Here is a 14,773-nt window from a genome sequence, read left to right as displayed (position 1 = left end):
ACCTGTCCTGGTTCACAATTATATGGGTAACACACATTTTTGGTGCATTACTTTTCATAGAGTGTAAAGGCAAGGCAGTTTAGCACATTTCAACACATGCCAGTTCAAAGTGTTTTACAAGTTAACAAATACAAAAATAAAACGGTAAAAGTATTAAGAAATAGTGCAAAAGAAACACATAACATGACATTTAGATAAATCATAATTAACATTAATCAGTCATTTAAAAGCCAAGAGAATGAAATAAAACAAGCTAAAATAGAATAAGAAAGGCAGGTTAGGGTCTGCGCTCGGGAAACAAAGTGTATTCACAAGGGAAAAATGTAAACAACCTCACGTCAAAACAGGCTATCTTTGCTTTTCATTGCTAAATGTATTTTTAAAATAGCAGAATGCCCATTTTGTCAAATTTCACAAAACACACACACAAACATTGTCCTCTTCTCTTGCTCGTTTTTCAAAGACCAATATTTGGGGGCATTGACTGATTTACTTCAGCTGACATTGTAGTTTGAAAAAGAAGAATCCCGAGTACACCCAGCTCTAAGGGGGTTTCAACCTTGAGTTTCAAAATGAGACGCTTTTCAGAGAAAAAGTGATTCCTTGTGCTACCCAGCTAATTAAAAGCAATCTAGCACCCTGTCGCCACCCATTCCTCCTTCTACACAGAGGTCGGCAGCAGTGGCAGCTTTCAGCTCTGGGAGCAGTGGGGGGTGTCCCTTAACTTGCCTTAATTAAACAAGGATAAAAGTGCAAAAACAGAGAGCGAGTGTGGGACAGCAGGTTCAAAGACAGTGTATACCTTCACTTTCTGGGGGAGAAATCGTTTTGTAAGGTATCTTTTTGGGCCAGAGAGGGTCTCTATTAGTGATGTATACAGTTGAAAGGAGGAGACAGAGGGGAGGACATTGCCTGAATGCAGAGGTGGGAAGCAGTAGAGTACAAATACTTTGTTGCTGTATTTAAGTACATTATTCTGGTATCACTACTTTACTCCACTACTTATTTTTCTGATGACTTTTTACTTTAAATTCTTACATTTTTAACACAAACACCTGTACTTTCTACTTCTTACATTTTCAACACAGGTTTGTTCCTTTTGTTTCAATCTGCGTTTGGTGGCCAGGGGCCTCATTTATAAACGGTGCGTACGCACAAAAGATTGCGTACGCCAGTTTCTATGCACTGTTTGCGATTTATAAAAACCAACTTGACGGGAAAATGTGCGGTCCTCCACGCAAACTCTGACCCATGCGTACGCACTAAGCACAAAAACGGGAGAGACGAGAAACTGCAACACTGTTGGCAGAAGGAAGAATGGAGAGAAATATGTGGAAATAATACCATAAATAGAATGTTACCTCATTCATCATATATGAAGAATTAATTTTCACAAATTGACTAAAGCCAATCTTAAAATGATTTAACAAACACCTGTTTGAGACTCCTCAGTGCACATAAAAACATAACTTGAAGAAATAAATGAATACGGAAATGTTATTGATCACCCCTCGATTATGTTCACTTGTTAAGAAATGTATTCTCATAAATGATGCGGTAAACAGGACAGAATTACTTTAAACTGACGCCGTTTTGCATTTATATAGGTTGTATAGATACGAGCATGGTTTTATATACTATCATGTTTAATAATCATGTTGTATGCCGTTCTCCAATAGCCTGCTTGATGAGTCGCTCGTAAAACACAGGAGGTTTGGAAACTAAGAACACCATACAGTATGTGGTAAATTGTACAGCTAGTATAACACATGTAGTGCCGAGAGAAGGGAGTCGGAGGCGCAAAGTTGGTTTTATTGAGCAGCAGAAAACCACCTGTTGCCGGCTTGAAGCCCGGGAAGCAAAGAGGAAGAAGCAAGGAGGGCACACATATATGTCCGTGCGGAAACAATACCCCCAACCTGTAGTTCCATGAGTGAATTATGTTAATTAGTTAATTAGTGATCACTACACAAGCCCCCCCAGAATTCAACCATGGACACAATCCTTGCGTCCGGGAGGAAGCACCAAAGGGGCCGAGGAGGGTGGTACCGCAGGCGAAGGTAGAGGCCCTAATGAGGGCGAGGGCATCTCCACGGGGGGTGGGGGTCAGGCCAAGGAACGGGCCGTCGTAAGGGGGCCACGGCAGGCGTCGTGGCGAACAAAGAAAACATCCGCCAGCCGCAGAAAGCTGGGTTGCTGTGCTGCGACGTGGGGACGGGTGTGAATATCCCGGCGGTCCCCAGCAGGGAGGAGCGCTGCCCGGCCGCAGGCGAGGGCACAGCAGCAGCGGGCACGAAGTCCTTGGGAGGAAGGAGCGGTATCCCTGGAAGGCAGGAGCAGTCTCCCCGGGAGGAAGGAGCCATGGACAGAGGAGAGGCGAGACGGGGTCCAGAAGTGCGCCATCCAGGCGCCGATGACAGCATGGCAGACGTCCGAAGCCGCCGTCAAGGCGAACCGTGAGCCGCGGTTAGAGGAGAGGCCAGGCAGGGTTCAGAAGTACGCCACCCAGGGGCCGATGAAGGCGTGAGCGACGTCCGAAGCTGTTGCCGAGGTGAGGGGAGGCCAGACAGGGTCCAGAATTGCGTCACCCAGGCGCCGATGAAAATATGGGCGACGTCCGAAACCGCCGTTGAGGTGGTGAAAAAGCGAGAATGTCCACACGAGGTCAACCGTCTGATCGAACCTCCTAACAATGACATCATTGTTCTATTAATATAAAGGGAGGTCAGTTACTCTTTAAAACAGTTGGTAGTTATGGGTACTTTTTACCTAAGTACATTTCGAAGCCCATACTTCTTTACTTTTACTTGAGTTAAGAAGTTTAGTCAGTACTTCTACTTTACCAGAGTATTTTTAAACATGAGTATCTGTACTTCTACTTGAGTAAAGGATGTGTGTACTTTTGCCATCTCTGCCTGAATGTTCGGACAGCTTGTTATTCAAACCAGTTTACTAGGCAGCGGTTTACAATCTGTAACCACTGAGCTATCCCAGTGGCCCAAAGAGTTGTTTAATAATCTGTATTAATAAGCCTTCTGTAGCAAAAAGTACAAATGTTTTTGTCAGTTTACCGATTCTGTGGGCGTAATTGAAGGCTCATTGTGTTTTAGTGTTTGTAGCTGGTGACATCTGCATCACTTCATCCCATAGAGGACATAAGCAATCAGATGGCGAGGGAGCTGGAAATCCTCCCCTCCTAATCTCAAGCCAACAACCAGAAACTGAAATTGTTTCAAACCGATGGGACATTTGAGATTAACTAAACACAAAGGACTGTTTCTCTTCCCATGTCTTCCAGCCATATTTGTTTGGAGTGCCAGTCACTGACGGGCTGCATGCCAGATCTGTCTCCACAGGCCGATGGAGACACGACTCAGCAGTTTGCCCCTAGTGAAAATTGGGGCAACACAAGTCCCTGCTGGTGTTTTTGGGAGTTTTTTACAAAAGGGAAGTCCCAGCAGATGACAGTGGGTGATATTCATAGTTCCTCAGCGGTAATAAACACACAGTATGTCTTTTCCCGTTGGCTACATTTAGGAGGTGTTAAAAAGTATTGTACATTTGCTATGTTCCATTAAGCATCCCAGCAACTGATCGCCCTGTGTAACCCATTTTATCCTAAGCATCTCTGTTAAATATTGACTTTTACTCAGCAGTGTTTACAGAAAAAAAACACAAAACCGATGGAGTCAAAGTTAATTAAGCAAACAGTTTTTATAGAAATAGGCTCCATTTGGCTGCTTTCATCGTTATCACCAGTGGACAGCTAAGAAATGGCTGTTTTAATGTGTGCAATCATTCAGGAAATTAATTAAAAAAGGCAAAGTATTGTCTCTCTGGGAGTGTACCTGTTCAGAAAACAGGGACAGCTCTCTGTGAATTACACTCTCAAAAGCTGCTGTGACCCACCTGTTTGTTGAAAGTCTTACAGTGGATTGTAAAACCGGTTGATCCCTGATTTCAAAATGCGATAGGTTATGTTAAATTATGTTAAAAGGTGAGGCCTTGTGTTTGGTGTTTTAAAACCTTGGCTTTTCGCCATCGCCATATTGGCTTTCTGCAAATCAAAATGAGAGGGCAGAGCAAAGTGCCAAGAAACACTGGAAAAAGAGGCCACTGACTGTTTGTGTTGATGTGTAAACAAAAGTCCACTTCAAGTTTACAGTGCAACGTTATAAGGTACATTATTTAGGAAAGATCACTAAGGTTGGTTAGTAAGGTAACACTTTGGGATTACTTTTAACAATAAAAGATGCTTTACAAATAAAATGTAATATTATTATTATTAGGGCCTGAGCTCGACAAAGTCGACTGAACTCAAAGCATGACCCCCTGGCAGAGTTATAAGCATTCTTGATGCATATACAAATTAACACAAAAAGCTGTGTTTGTTTGCACAAAGCATTCATCTCATTTAATCTATGTTGGCAAACCCGTCAGATTAAGGTGACTTTGTGATCACAAAATAAATGATCATTGCTTTATGGAGTTTTCAAGCTAATGAATTGTGATCGTTGCATTCAATCTTAAACTCCACTCTATTTTCCTCACTTATCGTAACATGAACAAAGATAAATTGCTTCTTTTGTCATCTTTAGAACTCAGAACATATTACTTACTGAGCGACAGCAAAAACAATATTTGATTCTATCTCATATTCAAATGATAAAATAGGAACACCTGAAGGGTTAGAGTTAGCTTTATGGTCAGCCTATAATCTCAGTTCCAGTCACAGAGGAGAAAATGCTTTTCATTCGTTGATGCTTATGTGTTGAAATTGAGAACAGAAGTTTGTGTTCGGGTGTAACACGATGTCTGCTCTAATCCTGCTACAAGGCAGATAACAAAGTTGTTGTTTTTCTTTTCAGTAAGATGTCAGTTCCTGGGTCATGAATCAAAGAAAGAGGCAAAGAAGAAAAGGAGGAAACGTGTTTTGAATAATAGGACACATCCAGAGCAAGGAAAGAATAAAAACACTCACAGCTTTCTTGCTTCCTTTATAGGAGGTATTTGCTGGTGAAATAAGTATCATTTAAGTATGAACCAATAGGATATGGAAATGCAATTCCATTTCCAAAAGGATTAGAGGAAGCAATTTCATGTAAAAGATGTATGTAGAGGGCTACGTCGTTCCTTAACGTATGCTCCCATTAAAATGTGTTTTTCTTTTTAAGTCAAAGCTATATTTATTGAAGTAAATATCTTCCCCGAAGTGATTTTACTCAATGGGTGCATAATGGACTATTTAATTATCTGTTATTATGACTTTCCCAACTAAATGTTATTTGTTTCTATGATATAACTGAACTCTCCCACCTTAAAGTTACGTCAACAGACCTGTCTGTCCGTCAAAATGCAGTTTTATTGATGACTTTATGTTGGTTAAAGTGGAAAACATTTGAGAAGGAGCTGCATCTGAATGTGAATTTTATTTTAACTTAATATAAATGCATTTCAATTCAACAGGCGACATTGCGGATTTAATTTCTTTCTAAAGTCTCACCTCTCTTCATTTCCGAGCCAAACGCATAGATTTCTCATAATGAAAATTAGATGTACACCTGTTCTGCAGCAGGATGAAATGAAAGCTTTTCTTTGTGTTGGCTGAATGAGCTTCCACACAATCCTCTGTGCACCTTGCTGGAGCTGGCACAGTTCTGCCTTCAGCCCTGGGGCTAATGAAACCTTTGCTTGCTTTCCCACATATTGCACATCTTTCAATTTGGGAGACGGATCGTTCAGACTGGCCTGATATCTCTGGCCAACTCTAATTCTCTCCTTCTTATTTGTATGCATGTACTTTAAACCTTTCCTTAGAGAGCGTATATCTCCTTTTTTGTAGCTTCTTCATCAGAGCCTTGACACATTCAAATGGCTTCTTGTGGAACACCTTGTGCAACAAAATGAGATAACGTTGAGGTGACTGCAGCTACAGCTGAAGGCCAAGGTACATCACTTACCAAAGGAGAACAAGTGTTTATTGTAAAAACAGTAAACACCCATCAATACCTCTTGTTAAGACACCACTTGTAGCTTTAATCAAACCAGTCTCTGTATCTGTACAGCACACACTGAATTATTAAACTGCTTGTGAGAAATTGTAATTAATACACATAAAAGACTTGTCAGGCATTAAAACACACTTTAAATCAACAGATGTGTTTTGGTTTAAAAAATAGGGATGCTGAATTTTGTTTTGTATTTCTACTGAAGCCCAAGTGATACTGCTTGCTCAGCATTTCCGATCCCGATATTGAACTGACAGACGCTGCAATATTTTCTGGAGTATTGCATTGGCAGTCCAGACCTGAGAGAATTTTCTGCAATGTGAAGCCCTGTCTATTGTAAAAAACTCCATCAACAATGAGTGGAGAGCAGGCAGGACTGTTTGGATGAACCATGATTTTAATCCCAATACATAATCGATTGGCCATTTAGCTTTGTTACGTTTTCCCGGAGGACAAGGCGCCCATTGGATCGTCTGTAGGTTTAATAATGGCCACCTCTGCTTCCACCATTTCTGCTAACAGTTATCCTTACCGTTGTTTTATATATTGACAGCACATTGTGCCTCTAACAAACCAACTTTGTGCTTGAAGGAGACATCCATTATCCTGATGATATGTATTAGATTCTTTACATCTGCCAGGATTTTTCTGTTTGATAGAGGTTTCCACAGAGAGGAAGTGGAAGTGTCAGTTGACATTGGAGCGTTTAGAGGGGCTGAAAGCAAGTCAAGCTCTGGATGAAATACAGGGGCGAAGATACTGTGCCAAGCCAAAAAGGAGTTATACATAGTCCACATACCTGTGAGCTCAGACAGAATCTGATGCAAATGTCTGCTCACTGAAGGCAGGTAGAACCGGTCGTATTGCTTAATTCCTGAAGCCATAAAAAAGCCATAAATTGAAGAAAAGGTGGACAGAGGACAACAAATAAAACTCTTGTAGCCAGACCTTTGTAAGTTATGTGTAATTAATAGTTTTCCTAAACCAGTTGTCCTTTAGATTACATAATTGGAGTGCTTTTACAGTACTTTCAGACCACTCTAATAAGCTATTCAGTAACTATAAATCATAGAGGCGGATGTCCTTTGAAAGGGCAACAGGTCACCTTATTAGCTGCCTGGGAATTGTACCGCTGAATTAGAATGAGGGATACCGTGACTATCCTGTCACAGAGGCCACCGAGGAGCTTGTGGAGCGGTGGTGGGGCAAAACAGGGCAGAGATGGAGGAAAGAGCTGGAGAGATGATGAGAGAATGTGCGGATGAAATAAATGTGGGAAATGGGGTGCGGGGGGGTACAGGTGAGAGAGAGATGGTGAAGAAGAGAGAGACTATGTGTTGGACTGAGAGAGAGCCATACCAGAGTAAGTGATTGGTGCTGTGCTCCCCTGTTGTATGCACCAGATGGTGTTCATTGATTATTCATTGCATGCGATGGATGTCACTGTCACCGCACACAGCCCTGCTCCATCCTGCGGCAGAGGGGGGGTCGCTGCATGGGGCTGGTGGAGCAGTGTGTGGATGCTGCAGGTGTTTGGAAACTGCATCACAGTAGCAGTGGTGTAAAGTCACTAAAGTAAGAACATTTACTCTCGTATTTTGAGAGACTTGTACTTTACTTGTGTATTTACATGTTTTGTACTTCTACTCGACTACAATTCAGAGGTACATCGTGTACTTTTACTCCAATACATTTATTTAATACCTTAAATACCTAGTTACTTTAGTTGATTTGGATTAATTATGTTATATAATCAAGTGTTAAATCAGACTTTAGTTCCACCTGGAGTAAATTCTGCTACCCTGCAGTATACGAAGTCATTCAAACTAGCTGCACCTTTACCAGCTTTGAGAACACTTTCATGATCAATCATTATAAAACATAACAGATATATTATTCTGAAATGGACCAAACAGCAGAATGCGTACTTTAAGTACTGTACTTGGTACTTTAAGTATATTTTGATGCTAATACTTTTCTACTTTTACTCGAGTAACATTTTGAATGCAGGACTTTTACTGTAAAAGAGTATTCCTACACTCGGGTACTTCTACTTTTACTCCAGTACAAGATCTGAGTACTTCTCCCACCTCTGGACAGTAGCTCTAACCACGACACACATACTGTATGTACATGTCACTGCTTCAAATTATGCATGTGTATTTGCATAGGGATCAGTGGGATTTAGTCTGGAATGTGAAATTGGTTTAGGATTAGTCACCGGTCAATGCTGATTGGTGTTCGGGCATCAGTAGATAAGTATAAACCTGCACTGGTCTGGTGGATATGTTGAATTTCCAGTTGATTTACTGTGCATCATGTATCATAATGTTAGAAACAGGATTGTTTGTCATGATTTTGAGGCTAAACAGGGATTCATACTCCTAGTTTATTTAAATGTATAGATGACATCCATCATCGAACAAGCACACAAAATGACAAAGTTACCAAAGAGCTCAATCACCAACACTGCTGACTTTCTCCCAGAGATCTCGGCCAAGCTGTTTTACTCTCTTACTCTCTGTGATGGAATTCACGGTTGCTCTGTCACTCCAAATTTGCATTCTTGATGACTGAGGCAGAGTCGGAGAGAGATACAATGTGGCGGGGAAGGAAGACAAGCAACACAATTACGATTCCACGAGAGATGAGAATCAGCGTTTTGTGGTGTTTAAACGTGCAAAGTAACCGCTTAGAGTGTGGGTCAGAGACTGTACGTGTGGTTGAGGTGGAGAAGTTAGGCACATAATTATGCGTTGATGGTAAAGAGGAGGCAAATTGCCTAGAAGTATTGATCCGATTACATCAAAAGCTGTTCTCCCTGCTTCTGTGGAGATGTGCGGTGTCAGGTGAGACTGAGTAATCAGGCTGCACTGACAGCACAGCGGCTGAGTGAAATGGATGAACACAGCACCAAATGAGAAGATATTTGATAATAGCTGGGCTTTCCGTGAGCAGGCCCTTATAGTGTTAAAGTAATTGAGCTATTGATATCTTTACCTGACAGTCACAAATCAGAGTACACTAAAAAAAGCTGCACTGCTTTAATGAGGCTCTCCACAGAGCAGGAATGTGTCTCCATTTGAAGTCCCTCATCGGTGGCAGGTGGCGGTTTTTGAAAATGTCTGTGATAGTCTGAAACAAGTTAGAAAAGGGAAATTGTTATATGTCAGCGCCACTCTCTAATTTCAATCACCCACATCATTTTGATTTCATCCCCTTGGCTTCATTCCAGGTGAACAGCCGATACTGAATAATTCATTGTTCTGTCACAGCCTGTACCCAAATCATCTGGAAGCACGGATTAGGAATGCTTGTTGTGAATCAGAATACACAAGTCACCGCTCACTGAGGACTTATTCATAATCATCGATGATACCAATCTCAAAATTCAGTAACTGCTAACAAATAGTGTTACAGAAAGAACTTAACTACATATGTAAAATGTAAATAGGATTGACTCAACTACAAAAAACCGTTTTTGGTTTCATTGTTGCAGTTCTGGCCAAGTTTATAGGACATATTATGCTCATCTTCCGGTTCATGTTTGTATTTTGTACATCTACTGCATTGTGACATGTTTACATGCTCTCATGTTCAAAAACGTATTTTCACCCTCTGTCTGAAACCAGAGCCCAGTCTGCTCTGATTGGTTAGCTGGCTGGCTCTGTTGTAATTGGTCAACCACTTAGAGATGTCCCGCCCCTTAGCCTAGTGTTACATAATGATGTCACTATGTTTAACCACGTAAACAAAGGAGTCCAATTGAGGCGTTTCAGGCAGTGGGCGAGTGTGTGGGAGAGAAACTCCCTCTGGAGGGAACACTGGGATTTTAGTCTTTGCAAACCATTTACATACACAAAAACGTATAGAACACACTACATTAAAGGGAAATCCCCAAAAGCATTATTGGGCTTAAAATCAAGACTTAATTGTTGCAGAAAAATGTTTTTTAAATATCGGATTTGCTTTTAACTTTCCAGTGTTGTGCCTTTATGCCTGAAAGAGAGATACATTTCTTAAGATGCTCTTTTAAACAAGTATAAGGCATTCATATACTGAAATTCCATGTGGAGAATATATATTATTGCTGATCAGTGTGGCGAACATGTGACTGGCTAACAGGCTGGAGCTTGTTGCTCTTTGCTTCCCTGTGATGATTGGCCAGTGTCCCCGATGAGAAAACTGGCACAACCCAAACACGAACATGAGTGTGAAATCTCCCGTGTGCACAGATGGCACTCATTTTGTCACCACAGCTTGTTAGCAATGCATACCCACACACAAATACACATGCACGTACGCATGAGCACACACACACTTTACTGCTTGACCCTTGAAAAAACATCCGTTATGCCAAAATGTGTGTGCTGTACAACTCTCATCACTATGTGGCCACTTAAATGTGAAAGCAAGTGGGGCACAGTTATGGTACACAGCCGAGTACATGAGCGTACAAGACACATTTCACACACACAAAGGAGGCACCCATATATTCACAAATACACACAGCTCAAAGCCTTTTGACTGGGGTAGAGCAATGGTGGGAATATGAAAAGTGCTTGGCTCATTAGTCCTCAGTGAGTGCTCTGGCAGTCAAGGGTTTAAAAGTTCCAAAGAAAAATCTGTTCTAGGTCTGGAAGAATTGGATGGAAAAACATTTACCAAATAGAGTTTTTGCTACCCATTGAGCATTCACAAAGTATTCAAACCTGTTTTCATATTAAACTCGAGCTGGGTGAGAAGGCAATAAAACCTGGTTAGTAGTAACAGCTGGTTTGCCATGTCTTGCTTTATGTTTGGCTGTGGCTTTGTTGCAGTAAAATTCATTCGGATCCACTCCTTCCTAGTTTTCTGTCCCTTTTGTAAGACATATTAAGCTTTAGGGCACACTACATCAGCAAAGTGTGTTCATAATTATAACAAATGCATGTGTAATGTTGGTGTGTCAATATCTACCATAACGGTTTGTAATTTTAGGCGAAATGTAAAGTTGTTGGGATGATATATGGCAAGAGTACCAGAACCTAAAATATGTTACTTTTATTTCTGTCAGGTTGTTTGTGGGCAGCCATTTGCAGGTCTTTTAAGAGATGATTGATTGAGTTCAAGTCCAGGCTGTGGTTAGGCCACTCAAGGACATTAACAGAGTTGTCTCTAAACCACACCTGAGCCTTCTTGGCTGTGTACCATGTGTTGTTGCTGAAAAAACACCCGCACAATGCTGCCTCCACTGCTTCACCGCTGCAGCAGGGCCTGCCTTCCTGCAGACATGACTCTAAAAATGGAGGCCAAATGGTTGAATATTGGTTTCATCAGACAAGATAAAAACGTATATCTCAGTCTGAAATTACTGCTCTTTTTGCACCCCTTCATATGCCTTCTACGTTCCCTAAATCTATGACTCAACACAATCTGTCTCGGTGCTCTGCAGCCAGGTCTTCTGACCTCATACGCAGTTTTAAATCGGACCTACACTGTCAGGAGCTTCCTTATATAAACAGGTGTGTGCCTTTCACAATCAGTTGAATTTACCACAGGTTGACTTCAATCAATGTGCAGGAACATTTCAAAGGTGATCAAGAGCAATGAGAGGCACCTGAGTTCAATTTCCGGTGGCATAGCAAAGGGTCTGAATACTTATCAATGACATAAAGATATCTCTTGTTAATTAACTTTGTCTTTAATGTAGATAAATGTGGCAAACATTTTATAAATGTGAGAAAGTCTCAATTGAAAATGTTATACACTTTGTTATCCTTAATGGATTTTTAGAATGTAAAAGAAGTAAACCTAAGTAAGGATTGTCAACTTCCTAAAAAATACACATTCATTTGAAATGTATTTGCATTAGCAAATCTGTTTTGAAATAACAATTTGCTTTTGCAGATTAAAAGATAAAAAAAAACATATTGAAAATGTTTTCATACCGAACGTATCTGCTAAATATTCACTGTTAATTTATTTATCTTATTTCCCTACAAACTGCTCCTGGCAGCTATAGCATGATTAGCATTTTCATGGCTTGAGAGAAATTTAAAGAAGCAGGTGAAGATTGAGGTCATGATTAAATCTGCGCTAAGTCTAAGAGTTTGTACGGAACATTTGAATTACAGAGGGAAAAAAGCTACTTATTTACAGACATCTCTTTCACAAGATAAGTCTATTTTGCAGAAAAAAGAAAAAAAAAGCTTTGTAATCTAATTTTGTATGCAGTACGAAAAATCAGTTTGTCTTTGTGTGGCGTCGATATGAAGTACAACCAGCTGTATAGTATATACGTATGCGTACACGCACCCTTGTGATAACAGTGCATTAAAAAAAATGCAAATCAAGGAGAGATTTAGCATCATAGCAGGTGCTGAATTGCTGACAAGGACACAATTGTAAAAGAAAAAACCTGCTGCACTGAGAATTGCAAACGGGACAACTGAGTTCTTTTTACTTTGCCTTTTTATTGCAATGTAATTCAAATTAATTGTCTTTATTGCTGTTGTTTTTCTCCCCCAGTCCCATTTTTTATGGTTGTATTGATTTTATTATCGGCTGTTACTCCAACCCACACCGGGCTTGTAATAGTTTTATTTTGGAGATTGCTCCCAGCTACAAGGAAAATGTGAGGCCCAGGCTTCAATTGTTTTTTTTTACCCTGCCGTTGTGATGAACCTGAATGGAAAGTTTCGTAATGGAAAAGAAAAAAGAAACTGCTGGGGTGTGTCACCCTGCGTTACATTTGAAAGGCCTCACAGTAATTGCCTGAGTGCGGGGCAGGTCCTAGGCTGTGGAAATGTTATTACTGCTAAATACAAACCTTAACTATTTGCTGGACCTCAGAGAGTAAAGGGGAAACTAAACCCAATGTTTCTCTAAAATGAAATAAAACTGCACTTTGTTAAACTAAAAGCAAGGTTATAGTTTTAAATCGGCTGTAGTATCATTGAAATTCTCAAGATCATGAGTGAGTCTGACCTTCTGAAGTAAAGTACTTGACATCAACATCTAAATGCAGGTTGTGATGTGTAGTGATTAGAGGTACATCCCTAAATAAACTATTCAAGGCACAGAGAGCTGGTTCAAAATCTGAATTTCCATGAATTGACTCAATATGACCTCGGTTTAAATAAGCCACAAAAAGCTTTTACATAGTGTTCTGGACTACAGAGAAGGTAGAGTTTACTCAAACAGGTCACACATCTGTTGGAATAGGATTTAATGTTAATATTCAGCAGCTAATGAATGAGTCACTGCACATGATGCCAATTGATTTACTAATGCAAGCACACCTGCAATGCTGTGCTTCAACAAATACTTCATATGTCGCCAATCTAATATCCTGTTAAGTGAAGTTATGATCAATGTTCCCCTTGCTGTATTGGTGTATGTTCACCTCTCCCCAAATCATTTGAAATAGATTTGTTGCAACGTCTTTCACTTGTTAAGCGCAAATGCAGCTGCAGAGATAAGTCATGGGGATTTTGAAATAACAGTTTGTGTCAGCTGCTATAATGCCAGTGTCAAACTTCTCAAGGATACATAAGCCAACCTTCAAATGTACAAAGAGGCCATAGACACCTGAGAGTCAGTCTCAAAGTAAATGATATAAGAGGGTGTCAGGAAACGTCTACAATCATGACAACACGCCATCACTTTTCCTGCAGCAGTATAACTTGTAAACTGCAGTGCTATGCAACATTTCTGCAACCCTCCTGTTGGCACATACGCGCTTAGCTTTCTATGACTGATAAATGGTTGTGTCCTTGCGGGAAGGATGGACCTTACAGCTGGCCAAAGCAAGGTCAAACTCTCACTGTGTCCGTCCTTTTCTCCCAGAAGTGCTGCTGCAGTGGTCCTGGCATTTAGAGGGCAAGGGTGCATGAGATAATAACACTAGTGCACCAAGTCTGGAGTAAACAAGACATTGGTGCAGAAATGAAAAAAGAGATGCAACGTTCAAAATGATGAAATGAGATGCAACTGTCAGGATCACAAGTGTGTGTGTGACGGGGGTGTGGGGGACTGGGACTAGAACGAGTGCTGCTATGTCTCTTGATGCGCCAATCACCGCTTTAAGATGCAAATGTATTCAACTCCTGACTGACAGCTCCTCATGCCATACGCTTCGAGACCTTCCGCTGAACGTGTTTCTCTCTGTGTGCTTTTTTTTCTGCCTGTCTGTCTCCCAAATCCTATCTCTATCTCTGTCTGGGGAGCAAAGCAGCCTGTGTTGGCCAAGCACTCTGAGTGAAAATAGAAGCAATCATTTATTCATCGATTGAAACATCAGAGGACTAAGAGGTAGCGAGGGAGTGGGAGCAACAAAGAGCGGGAAAGATAGACTGGCTGGAGGATAAGAGAGGGGAAAAAAGGGCTGGGGAGGCGGTAAAGGAAATTGAGTTAAGATCAAAGAAGGAGAGAAAATTGTTGAGTGAACAAAAAGTGGACAATTTTGCATTGGTAAGAAGAGATCACAATGTATAAAAAGGAATGTCAAGTGAGGCAAACACACAAAGGGTTCTTTCAAGTCATAATACTTTTAGATGGTGACATACAGTAAATGCCTCGCAGTTTAGAAAACTTGTTTAGCAACTGAAAGATTGTTTTTCTTGAAGAGACGTCATCTGAATATGAATCAATAGTGAAGGCAATGTTTTCAATTCTTTTTAGCAACCAATAAAACCTTAAAATGTTTGATATTTATTGTTTGTCGAGGGTAAGGAACTTGATGGTAGGCAAATAATAACTCCATAAATTCAGACGCAGAAAAT

At 40.7% G+C, this 14,773-nt stretch overlaps 1 long non-coding RNA gene across 2 annotated transcripts; it reads left to right on the top strand.

Moving 5' to 3' along the window:
- Nucleotides 1-1,804: 1,804 nt before the first annotated feature.
- LOC307025550 lies at nt 1,805-5,463 on the top strand. 2 transcript variants are annotated; one of them, XR_013804193.1, is made up of 3 exons: nt 1,811-2,551; nt 3,299-3,467; nt 4,869-5,463. It is a non-coding gene; the product is annotated as an uncharacterized lncRNA (long non-coding RNA). The 2 variants fall into 2 exon arrangements; XR_013804192.1 differs by having other exon boundaries at nt 1,805-2,551; nt 3,299-5,463.
- The last annotated feature ends 9,310 nt before the right edge of the window (nt 5,464-14,773 follow it).

This window comes from Notothenia rossii, assembly GCF_949606895.1.
Source record: "Notothenia rossii genome assembly, chromosome: 11".
NCBI lineage: Eukaryota > Metazoa > Chordata > Actinopteri > Perciformes > Nototheniidae > Notothenia > Notothenia rossii.
This window is presented reverse-complemented; position numbering and strand designations above follow the sequence as displayed.